Source organism: Mustela nigripes, chromosome 2 (genome assembly GCF_022355385.1).
Source record: "Mustela nigripes isolate SB6536 chromosome 2, MUSNIG.SB6536, whole genome shotgun sequence".
In the NCBI taxonomy this organism is placed as follows: domain Eukaryota; kingdom Metazoa; phylum Chordata; class Mammalia; order Carnivora; family Mustelidae; genus Mustela; species Mustela nigripes.
Window position 1 is genome coordinate 69,412,217 of NC_081558.1, and position 18,502 is coordinate 69,430,718.

At 44.2% G+C, this 18,502-nt stretch overlaps 1 long non-coding RNA gene across 2 annotated transcripts in view; it reads left to right on the forward strand.

Annotated features, from left to right (window-relative positions):
* The window catches only part of LOC132009937 (uncharacterized), a 149,582-nt gene that overhangs the window by 130,501 nt on the left and 579 nt on the right, over positions 1-18,502 (forward strand). The gene's annotated exons all lie outside the window — the stretch shown is intronic.

Genomic DNA, 18,502 nt, shown 5'->3' on the forward strand with positions numbered 1-18,502 from the left:
TTTATTTTTAGACACCAATAAAAATAACATCAGGGACCAGGGCAGATGAATGTTCCATTTAAAGAGAACCAGACATCTGCATTATGGCTGGGGTGCACAGCTAAATGTGGTAGGCTGGGGGGCTTCTGGGAGGAGATGCCCCTCTGGCACTGCGGGAATTTAATGGAGCCCAACTTGGGAAATGAGCTCGGCAGATGTTTGAGAGGTCCCAGGATTGTCATCTTTAACAAGCTTGAAACTCCCAATGCCTGACCAAAGAGTGTCTTAAGTAAAGTATCATCTTCCAAGTGTTGTCTATAATGCCCCTGACTCTCTACTCACCAGATGCTCCCCGGAGCTTTGTGCAGAGGGTACCATCACCACCACTCCACCTCTAAGGAAAAGATAACACACCTGAGGTCACATAGCCAGTGGCTGTCAGGGCTGGGTTTGGTGCCTGGTTCTGTTGAAATTATCATGCTTTCCTTCCACCAACCCTCAGTGCCAAATTTCTAGCTCTCAGTGATGAACATCATCTAGACGGTCAGACCAGCCAGATCTTCATGGGCACCCATCCTAGAAAATGAGCAAGGGGAGGGAACAGGACTCTCACCAGGCTAGTGTCAATCCTTGTAAACACATCCATCATGAACTTTATGAATGAGACATTGACAACGAGGTTATACCAAATGCTGGTGTCCCTCCCTGTGTGCTGACAGGAGGCTAGATTCCTACTCTATCACTTTTTTTTTTTTAAACTAAAGTTTAGATTTATTTAATGTCTTTTTTTCTGTCCCAGGATCCTACCTGGGATACCACATTATTCTGAGTTGCCTTGTTTCTTTAGGTTCCCTCTGGCTATGACAGTTTCTCAGACTTTCCCTGGTTTTGATGACCTTGACAGTTTTGAAGAGTGCTGCTCAGATATTTTGTACACTGTCCCTCTGCCTCACCACTTGGTACCTATGAAATCTTACTGGAAGGCAGGATTCATGCAACTTCACCAGGCATCTCTTGACTTTACAACCAGAGAATAATTGAGATGTTAGGACAGAGGCCTTTAAAACTCACGCATTCATTCATCCACTCATTCTACAATCACTGAGGCCTCCATATATGCAAACAAAACATTGAAGGAGGCCCAGAGGAGGGTGCAAGAGAAGTAAGAGACAAGGGTCGAGTGCCAGAAGCTTACAGCTCTCCAGTCAGTTGTCCTGCCAGCCCTTTCCCTCTGGCTTGCAGCTCTCATTTGTGGAGGAATGGCTGCAGCAGACCAGCGCTCCCCAGAGGAACTCCTATATTGTAATCCCAGAGGTTCTTGTTAAAAATGCAAGCTTTCAACCTTACTTCAGATTCACTGAATCCTATGCTCTGGTTGGGAATCCACTTTGGGGTGCAGGGGGAGATAAAAAGACTGCAGTTGATTCTGAATTGATTCTGAGGCTCAGGCAAATTTGAGGACTATTATGAAAGATAACACTGCCCTGGTGGGATATGTAGAACCCCAGGGCGGATAGATGAAAGCAGGTAGGTGACATTACATGAGGACATTGCACTAGGTTGCAGGAAGAACAGTGAAGAAAGGGAGGGATGGGGACCCAGAGAAAGATCTAGATGGCTGCGCATGGTGTCAGGGGATAGAGAGCACTGCCTAGGCCCGGGGTTGGCTGGCAACATGTAGGTAGAGAATGGGGAATCTGGAATCCAAGGTCGCTTGTAGATGTCAACATATAGGGAATCTATAAGACAGAGAAGGTGTACAGGAGGATGAAGGAAAAGTGAGTTTGGTTTATAGACATACAGCATTCAAAGTCTTAATGAAATACATAAGCAGACACAGCCTCTAGGTGGTTGGGCATCCCAAACTGGCATCCATGTGGTGGGGAGTGCCCTAGACACTCATGAGCTTTAGTATCATCACAGCTGGGTTTGAGCTGCCTACTCTCATCATCCTCCAACTAAGTGGCTTCGGCCAGGTCAGAGGACTCCTCTCAACTTCAAAGTGGGTGCAGCATTGACCTTTCAGGGTTATGTTGAGGGTTTAATGAGATACCCTATGTAAAGTCCCCTGAGCACTCTTGGAAAAATCGATATTAATTCACATTCAGGATCAATGTTAACATTAAAAGCGTGAGCCAGACTGTGAGAGAAAAGAGTATGTAATAAAGAAGAAGAGATTAAGGCCTGAGCCTTGAGGAAAACAACAGTAAAGGGGCAGTAGAAGGAACAAAAGCCACAACAAAAGAGAGATCCTTAACGTCCGAGGAAGAACAACAGCATCATGCAGTAAGAGGTAGCACTGACCTGGGAAGTACTGGCAATCAGGTCCCCCATATCAAGGTTCAAATCCCTGTTCTTCTACTTCCTTTCTGGGAACTGAGACTTGCTGAAACTGTTTCCTCACGTGTAAATCTGGGGTGACAGTATTCACCATGTCTGTCTGTTGTGAGAAACGGTTAAGATGCTCTATGTAAAACTTATGTCCTGAAGGAGGAACTCAGTGAATGCTAATCAGCATTATAATTACTAGAGGCAAGGACAGCAAGTGTTTTGACTAAGAGCAGCAAGGTTGTCCAACGCTACAGACAGATTAAGAAAAATGAGGACTTGAGGGGGAAAAAAACAAAAAACAAAAAACACCTGGATTTGTGATTTCCCTGAGCAGAAATAGGTAGAAGCCAAATGGGAGGGTGTTAGGGAACAGGCTCAAGATAACAAAGACAACTGGTATGGACTACTGTCTGAAGGTGTCCCAACCTTTCACAAGTCATAGCACACATCAGGCAATTATTATACAACACATTGAGATAAACCATGGAGGCTGTTCAAAATCACAGAAGACCTGCCCAGGAATTCCACCTGCCCTATCCGGTATCTGGCTGACCCGGGAGTTACAGGGATCAACATGCCAGTTTTTTGTAACCATCCCAGCCCCAAGGCGCCACAAAGCACCATACCAGGTAAGCACCTGTCCTCACTGGCAAATAAAGCAAAGAGGACAGCAACAAGAGGTTTATGATGATTATCTAAATGACCCACTTGCTTTAAACAAGGGTCAGCAAATTTCTTCTGTAAGTGGTCAGCTATTCTGTAACTAGCCAACTGGCTAACTAGGCTTTGTGGGCCATGCAATCTCTGTTGCATATCAATTTGGCTATGTTGGTGCAAAAGTAGCGATAGACATACAGAAATGAATGAGCATAGTTGTGTTTCAATAAAACTTTATTTACAAAAACAGTCAGCAGACTGGATTTAGCCTGCTGGCCCTATATGCCAATCTCTGACTTGGAGCTTCAAAATCTAGCAATATACTTCCACCAGAATCACCAAACACACAAGACTGATTAAAATTAAAAGAACTGATATTACCAAATTTTGGTGAGGATGTGGATAAACTGAAACTTTAACACATTGCTAGTGGGGGTATAAATTAGTGTAATCACTTTGAGAAATGTTGACAGTCCCTACTACAACTAAACCTACATGGCCTTCCACCCAACAATTCCACTTTTGGGTATAAACCCCACTAAAATAATTGTGTATATCTACCAAAACACATGTTCGAGGATGTTTATAGTGAATTTATCCATAATAGCCACAAGTTGGAAAATGTTCAAATGTCCTGCAACACTAGAATGGATAAATAAATTCTGGTACATCTGGTATGATGGAAGACCATACAGGAATGAAAAAGAATACACTCTGTTATATGTAACCGTGTGGGTGCAACTCACAGACCTAATACTGAGCGAGAGAAGCTCTGGTGTTGACTTATCTTCCTGTGTCCTCCTTCAGTCACCAACATCTATGGACCCCTACTAGGCTCTAGATGTTTTGCCAGCTTATTTTGTAGATCTGTTCTGTACAACACAATAGTCATAGCCACATGTAACTATTTAAATGTCTAATTTTCATTAATTAAAGTTAATGAAAATTTAAAATTTATTTCTTCAGTTTCTCTGGTCACATTTCAAACGCTGAACAGCCATGCGTTTGGTGGCTACTATATTGGAGAGTATAGATACATCACAGAAATGTTCACTGGATATCGCTTTGTATAGACTCCTCCCCCCTTAGTCCTTACGATAGTACCCTGAAACGTTTATCAGTTAGAAAGCATTGGACTACGCATAACAGAAAACCTCGAAATGACATTAAAAATAAATAAGATTGTATTTATTTATTTAACTTTTAGATAATAATTAAAAAATAAATAATACATTTATTTCTACTTGGAGACCAGAAGAAGGATGTCTCCAGCCACAGCTCAAGCCCAGCCTCCTTCTGTCTGAATACTTTGCCATTCTCACTACAGCCTTCACATCAGTCTAGTTCCTCATGTGGCTGCAAGATACCAACCAGTGGCCTTTGGGGAAAATATGCTTCTTTGTTCATACACACCAAAAGAAAGTTAAAATACATCTCCTCCAATCTGATTGGACCAACAAGGACATGCACCCTTCCCTGGACCAATAACGTTCGCCAAGGAGGGACTGCTTGGGATAAACGGAGATTCCTCTATGGAATTCAGGGTTGGGAAACCTGGACAAAATCAGGGTTCTTTTGGAAAGGAGGAGGAAGGGAAATGGGAAATGGATAACCATTAAATGCTACGTGGTTACTGCTGTGCCCATTCACACACAAGGAGACTGAGGCTCAAAGACATTACCGAAATAAACCAAGGTTAGAGAACACATACGCAACAGGAAGGAGGATTAGCCTAGGGTCTGTGCCCACATTCCACCTTGCGACACAACACTGGCATCATTCAATGCCACTCAAGTGGTTATCACCTCACTTCTGATTAGTAACAACATGATTAGCTAATAAGGCAAAGCAAAGCAGTAATGAACTTGCTCAGATCATCTTTCTGTGTAAGCAACTTCTGGTTATCTGTTGAACACAACACATTACGCTCCTTTCCTCGCCCAACCTTTCCTTTTATGTTAAATATATGATTTTTATCCTCAGAAGGGGGGTTATCTCAGAGCAGAATTGGCAAGGTTAAACACTATCTATAAAACACATTCGGCTATGCCATGAAATGAATTACATAATATATCAGTCATCTACCTGGCTTTCAAAAACCAGCAAATGCATTTCTGTTTGGTATGGGTGAGTATTTTATATTTTGCCTCCCTTCCCATGAAGGTAAAAATGACCTTGGTTCTTAGGAAGTGAAGATATATTGAACGGGTTAGGATCAACACAGTTCCATTTCATTTAGTCTCCACTAAAATTGCAAGGAGTGAAAATAGAGCTGGAATTTATTTTACTATATATTGCCTCATTTGAACTTTAGTAAGGCATTAGCTTCTAAGGAAAACCCTCCCCCTTCCATAATCTCTTATTGATGGTATGTTAAGGAAATTGCCTTGACTTTATTGATTCTGAGCTATGAGGTACAATGTACCCTGTGGTGTGTTAAACTGAGAAAAATGTGCTGGGCTGACTATGGCTTCAGAGATGGACCCATCTGACAGCCAACACTCTGGCCCTGCCCAACACCCCCCACCATTCTCCCCAAAGAGCAAATTAATGGGATGCCAGCCACATCTGAGTTTTCCCTCCATGACCTTGCTTTAAAAGAGGGAGCCCTGGAAGGAAAGGAGCCTCATGTTCTGAAGAGGGAACAACAGGGCAGGTTCCCCCCACCCTCACCCAAGCCACATAGGGTCCAGCCTTCTGAGTCTCCACCTTCCTGGGGGGGCAAGAACCAGGTGGACCAGAAGGTGTATGTCTGGCCAGGTTGCTTGACTTCTGCGAGTCTGGGAGGATTCAACTGCAAAATAGTCTTGGCAAGGTATTGCTCTTTTGGCTGCCATCAGCCTCCCTCTGCTGAATTTGTTCAGGCAACTATTGTGATGGGCCACTTTGGGGGAGGGAGAGGCACCTGGAGAGTAGTCTAAAAGGAGACGGTGAAACATGCTCTGCACAAAAAAAAGAAACAAAAACAACCAACCCAGAAATTGCTGCTGGGAGAGAATTAGGTGAACAGGTAGCAAGGCAGAGATGAAAAACAGCGATGGGAGGTGAAGATTGCAGGGCTGGTCTGGTGAATATAGGGTTGTTATGACCAAGAATATTCTGTATTATTTTAAGTCATTTGTAATTAAAAAAAAAAATCTGCTGCCACCAGACTTTGATAAAGTCTACCACTCGTACAAAAATTAGTTCAGGGTTAGAATAGGAGGGAGGCAAGGCCTGGGCCAAAGAGGAAGTTCAGCACAGTGCAGAGGGAGGAAGCCACTCCAGGAAGCAAGTGGGGTTGACACCATTCAGAAGTGACCATCCATACCCCAGCTCAGGGCCTCATGGGTATCTCAGAGTCTGGCCCAGTGCTGGACACAGAGAAGACAGTCACCTGTCCCCAGCCATCCCAGCTGCTGAATGACCTTGTCTGTTTCTGATGACCCCCAAGCTGTAGATAAAAACCCTCTCAAGCCTAACAGAAGGGCAGTGTCCCTTCTTTTCTGAACATGATAATAAGTTTATTTTCTCAACAGTGAGGTCAGAGAACAGTGTAGGCGAAACAAAGAAACCTTTTTTCTTTCGCTGGTATTAACTGACTCATATCGTGCGGTTGCATTCTGGGTATTATGCTAACCAAATCTCTCCCCATCCCCACCCCCATCTTAGCAAAAACAGTGCAGGTAGCTGAGGATGGGAGACAATGGGAAGGGTGAGGGAGAAAAGACTGTAAGGACAGCAGAGAGCCCAACCTATCCAGTAAGTGGCCAGCAAATGCATGTGGAATGAATTTCAGCCTGAGATGACACTAGACATTATATAGGTCACAGGCCAACAGCTCAAATACCTCTAGACGGGACTGAGTGAAGAGAGATGGGTAATGAGGGGCTGCTGCTCCCAGGAGGGCTGGTGCCCTTTCTAAGAGCACTAGCTTCTTCTCAGCTCCAGATAATTATTGCCAAGCAGGTACGCAAGTCCCCTGTGTCTAGATCTTCTGATCCACCCCCACCCCCTCCCACCAAGAAAAGTCAGAAATGTGGATTTTCGTATAAAAATACCCATTTGAAACACTGGAAACCAGTTCAAACAATTTCAAACACTACCCCAGTCAATAAAAATGCATCTGTAGGCTGGATCCGGTCCCCTTGTTAAATGTAGAATAGTGGTTCTCAGACGCAAGTAGGCATTGCTGAAGTCTGCCACGGAACCTAAGGAAAACAGGTCTACTGTCCTCCACCCCCAGAGTCTCTGATGGGGTGATGGGGTGAGGCCAGACCGGTGCCTGTCTAGCAAGTTCCCAGAGATGCTAATGTGGCTGACCCTGGATGACCCCGGGAGATCCACTGCTTTTAATGACCACCAGGCCCTCCAGCCTCTCTCTGCCCTGTCCAGGACTGCTGGGGTCTGCCCTCTCCTTTAGGGTCTCCTGTGAATAAAGTTCTGTGTGTATCTGCTCTCTATTTAGAGCCTGCTTTTGGGGCATGTTTTTAAAATAGAAGCACAGGCTCTAATTCTTGGGCTCTTTCATTTCCTGATGATATGTTCCTGGCAAGGTCTGGGCCCCAAGCACCACATTGTTTTCTCTGAGTCCCAAACCAGAAGATTCTTTCCTGGAGAATCAGGTGCCCCGGTGCCCAACTGCATTTGATCATGTTAATATTAGAAGAAATCCAGTATAAATCCTCTCAGTGTCAGGGGTTCTGCAAGGTTGCACTAATTGCCTGAAGCTTAAAACACATGTTTAACCTCTTCTGCCTTCAAAGTCAGTTCCAACAAGGCCAGGGGAGATGTCTACACCCTTGGGGTTCTCATTAGGGCAGGAGGGCACAGTTCTAATAACTCCGGGGGGGTCGGATGAAGTAGCGCATGCTTAATGTTCCCAAAGAACGATCCTCACCCAGGATTTCCACTGTGACTTGTGTCTTTTCAAACCCAGAGTTATGGAGCTGACCAGATCTTGTCCTTAACACAGGCCCTGACTGGGAAGCTGTAAACCCCCTTCCTCCAATGTCCACAGAGAATGGAGCAGAGATTGCCAAAGACCAAGTTTGTAGGGTGGCTCAGAAAGCTAGAGATACAAGACTGTAGGGGCCCAGGGTGACCACGCACACATACCGCCATGACGAGATCCAGGAACTTAATCCCGAAAGTCCCCTGTGCTTCCTCTCACCCGAAATGCCTGCCTGTCTCGGCCTTGAAATATCCTGACATTTTCTCACTGATAAGATATAAAACTAGCAGGCAAGCCTTATAGTAACTATTCATGTCGCTGTTTGACATCCGGGAAAGGCCACCACCTAGGTCAGGATGTCACAGAGTAAGCGAGCTCAAGCAACTGGAAACAAGATGGTGACAAGGCCAGGGCTCTGAGTCTGGAGGGTTCCACTGGAGAAGCTTCTAACTCAGACAGCTACTCTAGCTCAAGAGTGAGGTTCCTGACCTGGACCTTCATGGGTGAAATCTAGCCTGGGAAGCTTGCCAAGATCCTGCTCTTGGAAGTCTGCCACTGGAGCCTAGGCTTCCCACATCCCTCACCTCTCCCCCTCGCCTGCTGTCTCTGGCCTGAGGTCTTTATCCCCTTTGATTGGGGTCTGGGGCTGTGTTTCTGCCACTGTGGACTGTGTTGAGTGGCCCCCCACTGCAGCTTACACCCACCTCCCCTGTCTGAAATCAGGAATCCTGGGCTTGGTAGACCCTAAGGAATTCTGCGTCCCATCTCTAAAATGTGTATAACAGTACCTGAGAACCAAATTGGACAGTAGCCTTGAAGTTCTTGGCAACCATGAGCACCTACCCATCAGAAGGGGGTGTCTGTGGACCCGATCTTTCTCTCATTTCACCCAAGTGTTTCGGTTCCCTTCAGAGCATGCAGCAAAATCTAGGCATGGTTCTCTCCAACAACGACGTGCCCAGGGAAGAATTGGAAAGAAGGAAATGTAATTTTGATAAGAGAAACTGGGCAAAGGTAAAACAAACAAACAAAAAACAAAAAACAAAACTCAGATTTTTAAAGGGAATCAGCTTTGAGTGCAGGAATCAGTTTGGAGGCAGGCAGAGTTTCCCTCTGTCCCTGCTCCCTTGAGCCTTCGAGGAGCCCACACAGCTTTACCTGTGTGGATGGCCCAAGGGCAGGGCCACAGAGAAGACCAGCTCCAAAGGCTCCTGCCATGACCTGTTCATACTGAGGCCTCACTGGGAGGCACCAGATGAGAGGTCAAAGGCTGACTGTAAAGAGGCACTGGTAGTGGGCCCAAGGGCAAATCACATAAGCACACACTAAATGCCAGTCCCAGCCCTACTGTTACCAGCCATGGGTATTCAGCCAGTGACTTCTTTCTGAGCCTCAGTTTGTTCATTTGTCAAATTGGGATAAGGACATTCATCTCATGTTATCTTTGTGAGGATCCAGGATCCACCTGCATGAGCTTCTGCCTTAGAAGAGGTTCCCCAGAGGAAAAAGCAGAGGCTGAGACAGGGATTTGGGTATATGTGGCTTATTAGAGGAATGCCTTCAGGAGAAGAACAAAGGAAACAGGATGGGCTAGGGGATTCTACTAAGCCAAGAGGTAGACCCAACTTTAGTTTTATCCATAAGGAGTTCTAGAGCATTAATTGCCCCACAGCCTTGGCCTCTCCTAGAGGCCAAGGGCAATGGGCTTTTGTACTTTCATCTGTCAGTTGTTGGCTACAGGTTGTCCATAAGTAGAGAGGGAAGGGAAGCATGATAGGGTAGCCTTCTGAGAGAGTCAGCTCCCATTCTGCTGAGGCAGCTGTGAACACTTTGGAAACAGTATGTATAGCAGCCGAAATGGGCACCTTTTAGTGAAAGAGATTCAGGTGGGCACCACCAGCATCCGCCACAGTTGCCTTAGTTCTTTTTAGTATTTCCATCAATAAACCACCTCGCTCAGTTGACTCAGAGGCACACCTGCCTCGTCCTGACTCTGGTGCCATCCTGAGCTGCATCATAGCAAGACTTTAATGGTGCCCCATACTCACAGGCTCATATCAGTGCCATGGGTGTACATGTCCCACTCTCCTGACCTCAGAAGGACAATGTCAGAGGGCAGGGTTGCTTTGCCAGGAAGAGTGGTGGATTCACATGGACCAGCTACATCCTTGCCTTTCCACAATTCCTAACAGGTGGCTTTTCTCAAAAGGTTGAGATCATGGGATAGAGCCTTGCTTTCCAAAGATTAGCAGATGGAGCAGGAGCATGGGCATCTCCTGGGTAGTTCCTTGGAACACCGATCCTGAAGCCCCGCTCCAGAGCTGCTGACCCAGAATCTGGTCTGACAAGCTCCCAAGGTGACCCACACTGAAACACAAGATGGCTGGGGTAGACACCTTCCTTCCCCCTCTTTCCACCACATCACTGGCTCACATCTGCTGGTGAAGTGATTGCTTATTGCTTTTGCTGCAATTTTTACACTTGACTTTTTGTGTCCAAAAAACCAGAGGTGGGACGAAGTCAACCAGGAGTCTGGAGCCCTACAGATTGGGGTATGAAACCCAGCTTTGTCGCTGGCTGGCAAGTCGCCCACTACTTTTGAGACTTTATTTTCTCCCCAGGTAAAACGGAAAGGCTACTTTCCTATCACACTAAGTCATTGGGAACCAAAATGGTTAAAACATCTAACTCTGTCCCAAGCACATAGTAGGCAGGACAAAAATGTCCCAAGGCTTAGCTTAGTGTTTATCATGTGGTAATATTGGGGAAATTTAACTGAAGTGAACTGAGTTGAAACAGGCTGACTTTCAGCCTCCAACAAGACAGAATGTCTGCAAGGAGGGGGAGGGTTTCAAAAACTTTGATCTCCCTGCTTGTTCTTGTTTCTCTTGCCCTTGACGGTTTTCACATCGTGTCTTCAGCTGTTGACATGCGAAAGTATTTGTCCCTGCCTTGCAGTATTCAAGAGGTTGGATGGAGATTCATGGGAACAGGGATGACGGCCAGAGGCCAGGTGGCCTTAACATTTGGAGCTCACAGACTGACCTCTAGACTTCAAAGCAAATGTAGCAAACTGATGGCATGTCAGATTCAACCCTGGCTTCTATTTTGTTTGGTCTATACAGTTTTTAATTTTTTCTAATTACTGGAAGGCTTTTATTTTTTTTTTAAGATTTTATTTATTTATTTGACAGAGAGAGATCACAAGTAGGCAGAGGCAGGCAGAGAGAGAGAGAGGAGGAAGCAGGCTCCCTGCTGAGCAGAGAGCCTGATGCGGGACTCGATCCCAGGACCCTGAGATCATGACCTGAGCCGAAGGCAGCGGCTTAACCCACTGAGCCACCCAGGCGCCCCACTGGAAGGCTTTTAAAAATCAAAAGAACTTAGGGGAAAAAAATCATTTGACTTTCTGCCTTTTTTTTTTAGTCATACAAACATCACTCAACCCCCACTGCCTGGCAACCACTAGAAGCAGAGAGCAGCTGCTGTCATAGGCAGGGCCTACCCTCTGTCCTTTGCCACAGTCCACACCTTTCCCTCTTGTCACCTCCTGTCACCACACTTGTTTGTTTACCCTCAATCCACCTGTCTTTTTGGCCTCTCCTTGACTGACACTTGGAAAAATGAGAAGACCCCAGAGAATTTGAGAAAGACTTGGGCCTTCTATAATCCATGGAATGAGGCTTTGGATGAATTGTGTCATCCTTTGATGTATCAGAGAGACCTGTCAAGATCAATATTTTATGTCTCTCACTATTTGAACACTTAGGGTATGCCAAGATTGTCTAACTTTCATATTTTATTCTTACGATGGTTCTGTGAGGTGGGTTCAGTTTTATGGATGAGAAAAGAAGTACTGATAGAGGTAAGTTTGTTGCCCACAATCACACCAGAAGCCAGCAGCAGAGCCAGGATTTGTAGAAGAGAGGATCTGGCAGACCTCTGTGTCTCTAAGTCCTTGCCTATGGGCTTAGCTTCATATATGCGCACATACCAGATTGCAACAAGATAAAACCCCATGGAATATGAAAAAAAAAAAAAAGAACCAACTAATTCCACTATCAATTATTTATAAGTTTTGAAACCAGTTGAAAAGAAAGGAAGAAAATCAATCAGTAACAAATGTTGGTAGATGCTTACTCTTTCATACACCCTTTATTTTGTAATCCACTCCCTTGAGCAAACTCTCCTCCTGATGTGTATGCAGAGGTAAGAATAGGCATCGCCTGGGGCCTACTGCACACCTGTCAGCAAGTGAAGAGTTGACAGAGGCCGTGAGCTGCCCACACCTTTACATGGGTCTTGCTGCTAGTGACCAGCTTCCTCCACCTAGTCTTACTCAGCCATGGAATCTATGGGCCCCCTTGTCACCCAATTCTGATGCCATTTGACATTCTCTTCCCTGACACTCAGAATTCCTCCCCTACTTTCTCTAGCCTGGAACATTCCAAGAGTGTGGAGTGACTGAGACCAGCTAAGACTCCAAATCAGCTCTTCAGTCATAGTTTTATATTACATTATCACCCTCAAGTTGTGGAGCCTCTTTAGGAAACACTTCTCAGCTTTCCATCTGCTGTAGGGTCTTGCTGCTTTTACACACAGACAGAATGTTAACAGTGGAACAGGTTCTATTTCTGCATTCATATAGACCCATCTCCTCCCACGGGGATTCCTGTTTCAGTACCCCTGACAGAATGGTGACGCAGCCTATCCATATACTCTTGGAAATATGAAGCATATTACCTCAGGGGGGCATTCGGTTCTACGTTTCAGAGCTCTGAGTTTTAATAAGCTCTCTTTCAACCTTCCTGAAATACACTTTATTTTTATACCACTCATCCATCAGCAAACTGTTAGTATAGATTCATTTTAGCAGATTCATAGATTTCATTTTGTATGACATGATTTTACAAGTGACAGAAACCCCAATCAAACTGACCTACCCCCCAAAAGGCATTAAAAAAAAAAAAAAAAGCACTTTAAAGTGACACTTATCCCAGAGTTTAAAAATGCCATAAAGGACCTGGTGGTGCTCCCATTAAAATTTGTCTGCCATTATTTTTGCCCCATGTGTCCTCAAGCAATCCTGGTAGCTCCTGGGTTATCCTTTTTTTTTTTTTTTTTTAATTTTTTAAATTTCTTTTCAGCATAACAGAACTCATTGTTTGTGCACCACACCCAGTGCTCCATGCAACACATGCCCCCCACAACACCCCCCAACCTCCCACCCACTGCCCCCCCAAAACCCTCAGATTGTTTTTCAGAGTCCATAGTCTCCCATGGTCCATCTCCCCTTCCAATTTCCCTCAACTCCCTTCTCCTCTCCATATGTCCTCCATGCTATTTGTTATGTTCCACAATAAGTGAAACCATATGATAATTGACTTTCTCTGCTTAACTTATTTCACTCAGCATAATCGCTTCCAGTCCCGTCCATGTTGATACAAAAGTTGGGTATTCATCCTTTCTGATGGAGGCATAATACTCCATAGTGTATATAGAACACATCTTCTTTATCCATTCGTCCGTTGAAGGGCATCTTGGTTCTTTCCACAGTTTGGCGACTGTGGCCATTGCTGCTATAAACATTGAGGTACAGATGGCCCTTCTTTTCACCACATCTGTATCTTTGGGGTAAATACCCAGTAGCGCAATTGCAGGGTCATAGGGAAGCTCTGTTTTTAATTTCTTAAGGAATCTCCACACTGTTCTCCAAATTGGCTGCACCAACTTGCATTCCCACCAACAGTGTAAGAGGGTTCCCCTTTTTCCACATCCTCTCCAATACACGTTGTTTCCTGTCTTGCTAATTTTGGCCATTCTAACTGGTGTATGGTGGTATCTCAATGTGGTTTTAACTGGGTTATCCTCTTTATAAGTAAAATGGTTGCTGTGGTTCCAGACCTCCTATCTTATCATCCAGAAGAACCAGGAGCAACTCTTTCGTTAGATTTCTCAAAATTCTAAGACTCACTCTTACTGGCTCAAATTGAGTCATGTATGGATGTTAACTAGATTTATTGTGATGATCATTTCACAATGTACACAAATACTGAATCACCATGTTATACACCTGAATCTAATATAATGTTATATGTTGGTTATACTTAAATAAATTTTTTTTTAATTTAGACAGGCACCCTTATCTTGGACCAATCACTACAGCCAAAGGGCTGAGATATGGAGTTGTAGTTGGAAAGGGGTATTGTCTATCTGACCCAAGCCAAAAAACCTGAAATGGAGGAAGAATAAATTCTCTAAAGGAAAGTGAAGATGCTTTTGGCAGGAGAGGCAGGGGGAATGGATCCTGGGGAGGCAGCCACAAACATCTCCCATAAGCCTCTGCTTAGTGGCAGTCACTATGTTGGTTACTAAACATGGCAAGTTGAATAAAACCCAATCTAAGGAAGCTAATAGTGTGTTAGAGTCACTCATTGTTACTTATAGAGTTCCCATCATTGCCCCATTCTGGAGTGGAGAGAACATATTCACCTTTAAATAAGGCACCTTCTGGGCATTTGAAGACACCTTGCCCATCTCTTCAAAATCTTCCCCAAGTTAAAACCCCAGGTTAGTCTGGTCATAAACCCTCGGACTACGTGCTCAAGACTCAGATTATGACAGCGCCCTCCTGTGGATGACATGAATACAGGGCACAGAATTGAACCTGAGCTCCAGAAATGATGGTATTGCCTTAGCTGGAAGAAACCCCCTCCTCCTTGCCGCAATAGATTCTGAGACTAGGACTGCAGTGCATGGAGTTTATCTGGGCAGTGGTCCCAGGAGATACCAGTAGGAAGGTAGGAAAGGCAGCCAAGGCAGAGTGGCCACAGATTATCACTGTGGGCAACCAAAAGCTCAACCCTCCCAGGGAATTCTGGGAGACCACATAAGGCATGCTATCAACAGTCCCTCAAGGACAGGAGGCTGGGAGCTATCCCCCAACTCCCACTTGTCATGGGGTTAGACCTCTCCAAAGGTTCTCTTCCAAATTGTCAAAGCCTTGAAAAAAAAGACTGAGAAACTGTCACAGATTAGAGAAAACTAAGAACACATGAAGGCTAAATGCAACATAGTGGTCTAGATTAGATCTTGGAACAAAAAAAGAGCCTTAGCAGAAAAGTGGTAAAGTTTGAATGAAGTGCATAGTTTAATAAATAAGGTTGTATGGATGCTGATTGATTTCTTGGCTTTGATAAATGTGCCATGGTAATATAGGATGCTAATATCCAGGGAAACTTGTGTGAAAGGTACACTAGAACTCTCTGTACTATATTTGCAGCTCTCCTGTGAATCTAAACTTATTTCAAAATAAAAAGCCTTTTAAAAAAATGCTAGATACCTTTCAGTGCAATAAAAGTCTACAATATTTTTTTCATGACTGCTTAGCATTTCATTGTACAGAAATACCAAATTTTATTAATCCCCCCCAAGTTTTTCTGTTTTAACCACATTGAAATAATAATTCTCTTAATTTCATTTTTGTGTACTTGCCTTTAGGATAAATTCCAAAAGGTAGAATTTCTGGTTTCATTTTAAATTCTCTTTTCCAGGGTTTGAGGGCTCTTGTGCCGTTATTCTTGTGACTTGTGTCTTGTATGGAACTTGTGTCCAGTGCTATTCCTTGGACCACACCCCACATGTTAAACTCAGATCTCTAGAGATCTCTAGGTCAAGGAATCAACATTTTCACAAGCAACCCACTGACATTTGAAAAGGCTGATCTGATCTTGACTTGAAAAAAAAAAACAAAAAGAGAAAGAACTTAAAGGGGTTTGTAGGTACCTGGATTGGCCCACGGAGTCCACAAGGCCTGAAGCGACACCCCATATGCCACCTTGGTTTTTATGGCTGAAGAGGCTAACATCCCACGGGCGATGACACCACTCATGCACCCAGCAATTAGTTTTGGGGTGTAGACTCTGCAGAGCATTCTGGAGGAAACCCAGGGTTGCAGCTAGAGTGGAGGAGCTTTGTTCTAATCCAACAGCAGAGTGAAGTGGAAAAACGAGGGAGAAGCTGAACAGCCATTACCTCAGACTACCTCTCGTCTCTGCAAACCCAGGAGCTGCAGATGGACATCACCTTCACTGCCTGAATTTGAGGAGAGGAGAGCAATGTTTCTTTTGCCAGAAAAGCTATCCTTCCTGATTTTAGGGTGACCAATTCATCCTGATTTGCCAGGACTTTTCCAGTTTTCCCACTGAAAACCCCATGTGCTGGGAAATACTTCAGTCCCAACTTGTGATCACCCCAAGTGGCCTAGAGAGAACCCTCCCTTCGCAACCATGTGGCTAGAACAAGTTCCAGACTCAGATGTTAAAGGAGGAGTCCAAGATGCTCCCTGAGTCCTCGATCTGACTTCTCTTCCAAAACGCCCCTCTCCTTTCTCCCAGTTCCTTTCTCCACCCAGGCAGCCTGCATCAGCTCTCTAGTTGCCTTCTAGGCACCAGGCAACTCTTATTCAAATATCAAAAGTCACCTCTTCCAGATAGACCTCCTGCCCTCTCCATAGGCTGAAATGACAAACCTTATGTTTGAAATGACAAACCTTATGTTCCCTGTGTCAGAGCACTCAATCCCTCACCAGGAGAGTTGGCTTGGGATGAAGTTTATAGAGGGGCCCCCAGCCACAGACGCCCACCTCACCAAAGTCCTATTCTCCCACTTAGCAACCATGTGACTCTGAGCAAGTAATTTAACCTCCTTAATCTTGCTCCTTTTATAAAATGGCTTAATAATGCTGCTTGCCTCATAAATGGAGTACTAGATTAGATTAACTCACCACATAGTAGATGCTCATTGAATGTTCTTTGAATAAATGAATGCATGGCTACATAGAGTTGAAATATTCAATTCAGAGCCAAAAGCTAGCCATCTAGGCAACACTTTGTTCTTCTTTTCCTTATCCCATCTACTACCCTATTTCTCTAGACTTGTGACTTCCTTGACCATGGCTATTCTTAACCTTCCCAGTGCTATGGACCCCACTGGCACTCGGTCCCATAGATCTCTTCTCAGAGTAATTTTTCAGGTGAATTAAACAAAGTAACAGATTATAAAGAAAGCTAATTATGTTGAAATCATTATTAAAATATGAGATATAACGTGTGACACAGCAACTGTATAGCTTCTATATTAACACATTAAATAAAGTCTAGCGGTAGGTCTAGTCACTGTTATTTGAAGTAACAGTGAACGTAATGATATCTTAAGGGAACTTCAAAAACATTAATGATAAAAAAAAAATCCGTGATTTTTCTTGCTGATAGTCCTGCTAATACTACACTTTGTTGCATATGTTGATAATTGATAGAAATGCTAAATTTTACCTAGAGGTTAGTAGAAATAAGGATGTAATGGTTCACCTAGCCAGGTTCGCAGACCCACTGACCTCTACCCTTCGGCCCTTGAGGGGATGTGTCTATTAGGCCCAGGTTATGAAGCCAGCAGACATAGCAGACACATGTGCTGTGGGGCCTAAGGCTCATACAACTCAGGGACCTCTCTTGAGGAAACAACACAAAATTACTAATACAAAATTAGGCATGACAACAAATACTGAAAAAGAGAAAAGAAATAACAAATTATAAATACTGAAAGCTGGAAACACAAACATCACAAAATCCCAAAAAATAGCATTTTATTTTTAATAAATAACCACATGACTCTTGTCTACAATATTTTTTCCTGCATTTATGTATCTGCTTTCTTTCTGACTGCTTCATGACATGACAGCACTTTTATAATATTTTTCTACAGAGCCAATAGAAAGACCTTTAAGTTTTTTTCTCTAACATGGTTGAGCAGATTTCTTTTTTTTTTTTTTTAATCAACAGTTTATCAAGCTTTCTTGTAACTTTACAACATATTACTGATAAGGTCACAGACATTTTTAGGATGATTATCAAACTTGAAGAATCTTCTCCAAGCTGGAAATCCTTCCAGGGTGTTTCAAGTTTTTGTTGGGGCGGGGCTTGTTTTTTTAATACTTTATTTATTTATTTATTTGTTTGTTTATTTATTTAAGAGAGAGAGAGCACACCCACAAGTGGGAGGGAGGAGGCAGAGGGAAAGAGAGAAGCAGACTCCCCTCCAGGACCCCGAGATCATGATCTGAGCCCAAGGCAGATGCTTAACCGACTGAGACACCCAGAAGCTTCCTCGATTTTCTTCTGTAGTGGCTCATCTTTATGCTCTGAGTTGGAGGCACTCATTAATGAGTCTGTCACCCACACCACCACCAAAGTGGCCTCCTGGGAGGCTGATGCCATCACATCTGAGGGAACTTCTGTTCTGATGAGGCATTGCAGAGAACGGAATCCTTCACTCATATGTATCTGGCAGGTGAAAGGAGTTTCCTCAGACTACATTTTGAATCTTCTTCCTCCTCTGCCCTCCACGTGGGTCTGGGCTGTGTGCGCTGGTCCGTGTTCACACTGTGTGACAATCTCAGGCCCTGCACCTTTGAGATGCGGTGCCCCCGGTGAGTCAGCTAGTGGGTGGTAAGAGAATTCTTAGAAGTCGTTCCCACATGGTGTGATCCAGCATGACTTAAGCTAAACCCCAAAGTGACCATGTACCATGCCCTCCCACACCCAA